Consider the following 3,358-nt stretch of genomic DNA (forward strand, 5'->3'; position numbering starts at 1 on the left):
GAGGTGAGGGGCGGGGCCGGGGCCGGCTCCGGGGCCGGCTCCAGCTCCAGCAGCGGCTGCCAGGGCCCCTCCGGGGGGCGGCCGAGCACAGGCACCGCTAAGGGCAGCTAAGGTGGCAGCAGGACCCCAGGCGCACAGCGAGGCCCCAGCTCGCGTGGCGTTCGGTTCCACGTGAGCAGCAACCCGGCAAGGGGCGGGGCCTGCGCGGATGGGCGGGGCAGGGAAGTTACACAGCTGGGCGGAGGGACCGACCCCCAGAAGGGCATAGGGGCGGTGGGGGTTGCAGCTGGGCTAGGGAGGGGGTGTGGGGTTTGCAGCTGGGGGGAGGGTATAGGGGGCGTGGGGTTGGGGGGTGTGGGGTTTGCAGCTGGGGGGGACATGGGGGCTCAGCCCTGCTCTGAGGTCATGGGGCAGGAAGTGGGCACCTCCTGGCAGCAGCTCAGGCTGGATCGCTGAACTATGGCTCCCAGCCCCTCTGCTCTAACCACTAGACCCCACTCCCCTCCCTGAACCCACCACCAGAACCCAGGAGTCCTGGCTTCCAGCCAGTCTGCACCAATGACTAGACTTACTCCTTTTCCTTGGTCCCTGTTGTCCGTGCCCACTCCAGTCTCCAGGATGCTCCATGGCTAGCGAGTGCCAACACAGCAGGAGAGGGGACTAGGGAGCCCTGGCAATGACTCTGCCTGAGCTGTGCTGAAGTTGGTCATCTCGACAGGCATTTTGCCTCCTCTGCATTGAGAGCAGCCAGTTTTCGGGGGGACGTGCTCCCTCCTGGGAGCCCTGGGCTATAGCTGCTCCTGAATCTCCAGGCAGGGCAGCCAGGTGCTGTTGCTTGCCAGCTAACACATCAGCCGGGGCACCGGGCTCCCCATGCAGGGTTAGATCACGCAGCCCCAATGCACTGGAGACAGGGGCCCCCCCAGCAACTAAAAGGGGGGGATTCTTGAGTCCCCATTTTTAAGGGGCTTCTAATTCAGGAGACTGGCCAGAGACTCACCTGGATGGCTGCCATGTTCTGATGCAGTGACCCAGGATGCTCGAGGCAGGTTGACTCTCCTGCTGTCAGGGGGATCTGCAGTGTCTCTGTCCTGGGAGAGACACGGAGCGTTCCCACAAGCCACTAACCCGCGCTCGGCCGCCCCCTGCCCATGTTCGAGTGACTGCATTAACCAAGGTGACGGACACAAAACCTCGCTGTCTCAGCAAAACTTCCTGCCAACAATCCCCAGCCATGTGCCCAGAGACACCTTAGTTCGTTAGGGACCAAGCAATGACTGGAGCAGCTCCAGCTGGACAGGGGGCCTGGAGCCATCCACATCCCCCCCAACAGAACTGGTGGCTGACCCAGCTCGGGAACTAACCGGGGAGGGGCAACTCAGCTCCTGGAGGGGAGACCTGCGGGGAAAACCCAGGGATGGTGGGAAGCTGCTGAGTCAGTAGGTGATTCCTTGCCTCCCTTTGAGTCATGCCCCAGGATGCTGTGAGGCGGCGTGTTTCCAGGGAAATGCAAAAACCCAACCGGGCTGCTGGGCTTTCCACAGGCGCTAACCCTGCTGGCCTGGACAAAGTCCAGCACTGGTGACGACATTCTGAACGCGTTGCCCCCCCTCCAATTTTAATTGCATACAGGAGTCTTGTTCTCCTTGCTTCTGCGTTTGACGCTGTTCAAGATCTGTCCCCCCTCCTCCCCCGAGGTGGCTGCATCACCTCCCAGCCAGCTCAGCCCTGCTTCCTGGTTCTTAAGCTCTGGGAGATTAGCACCAGCTCCATTTCCTTGCCCTCCCCTGCCTATGAGGGGGGGCTTCCTGCTCTGCAGCCCGTGAGGTCTGGAAGAGCCTCCTCTAACCTCAGACTCGCTGGCTCACCTGTAAATCATAGAATATCAGGGTTGGAAGGGACCTCAGGAGGTATCTAGTCCAACCCCCTGCTCAAAGCAGGACCAATCCCCAATTTTTGCCCCAGAGCCCTAAATGGCCCCCTCAAGGATTGAACTCACAACCCTGGGTTTAGCAGGCCAATACTCAAACCACTGAGCTATCCCTCCCACAAGCAATGTCTCCCCGCTCCTTCCTCTGCACTTCAGTTTCCCCCTCCCGCCCCCACCCTAAGGGGGGCTTCCCTCCTCACGCTGGGGAGGATCTCGTCTCATCGACCTTAAACGCACCGGTCGCCTGGTTGGGGGTGGTTGGGGACAGGGATTGGCACCTTGGGGAAGCACTGTGGGCTGTTTGCAGGGATGAATCCTTTCTCTGCTGGGAGCTGGCAAGCTGGCTCCCTGCTCGCTGCGCTGAATGTCTGCAGAGACGGGGGCTGCTTGGAGCAGGAATTCCCATCCCCTTGTTCGCTCTGCAGAACCCGGGTTCGCAGCGTGAGTCACGGAGCGCCCCAGGGCCAAGCGGTTACTCTCCTGGCCATGGCAGGAGCAGGACTCAGCCGAGTGGGATGTCTTCAAAGCAGGGATGCCAAGGGCTCCTTCGCACCAGTGCAGCCACCTGGAGCACAGAGCCAGGCATTCTTCACGCCTGTGCACGTTCTCCACGAGGGGTCTGCACAGCCCCCAGCGCAGACAAACACAGAGGCGGGGGGCGAACACAGCTATAGCCGCTCGTTACATGCCCCCCTTACGTCGTTCTGGCTGCTGCAGCAGAGTGAAGCTCTGCAACAGCCTGTCTGGCTTCAAGATCGAACTCGGTAAGTTTATGGAGGAGATGGTAGGAAGGTACAACGTGATTCTGACAATTAACTGATCTTTAAATATTCATGGTAAATAGGCCTGATGGGATATTAGATGGGGTGGGATCTGAGTTACCCAGGAAAGAATTTTCTGTAGTGTCTGGCTGGTGAGTTTTGTCCATATGCTCAGGGTTCAGCTGATCGCCATATTTGGGGTCGGGAAGGAATTTTCCTCCAGGGCAGATTGGAAGAGGCCCTGGAGGTTTTTCGCCTTCCTCTGTAGCATGGGGCATGGGTCACTTGAGGGAGGATTCTCTGCTCCTTGAAGTCTTTAAACCACAATTTGAGGACTTCAGTAGCTCAGACATAGGTGAGGTTTTTCGCAGGAGTGGGTGGGTGAGATTCTGGGGCCTGCGCTGTGCAGGAGGTCAGACTAGACGATCGTAACGGCCCCTTCTGATCTTAGTATCTATGAATCTAAGTGGCTGGAGCAGGATTCTGAGTTCAATTTCTGACTCGCAGCATGACCTAGGGGGATAAGCGACTCCCCCAACCCCTTCTGTCCAAGGCGAGGGTAACATTGGAGGGGGGGAGCCCGGTAAAGCACTTTGGGATCAGCAGTGGGCAAAGGCCAGGGCAGAACCACCAACCAATGAGAAAGGAGGAGACAGGACCACAGGCA

Source organism: Dermochelys coriacea, chromosome 20 (genome assembly GCF_009764565.3).
Source record: "Dermochelys coriacea isolate rDerCor1 chromosome 20, rDerCor1.pri.v4, whole genome shotgun sequence".
Classification (NCBI taxonomy): domain Eukaryota; kingdom Metazoa; phylum Chordata; order Testudines; family Dermochelyidae; genus Dermochelys; species Dermochelys coriacea.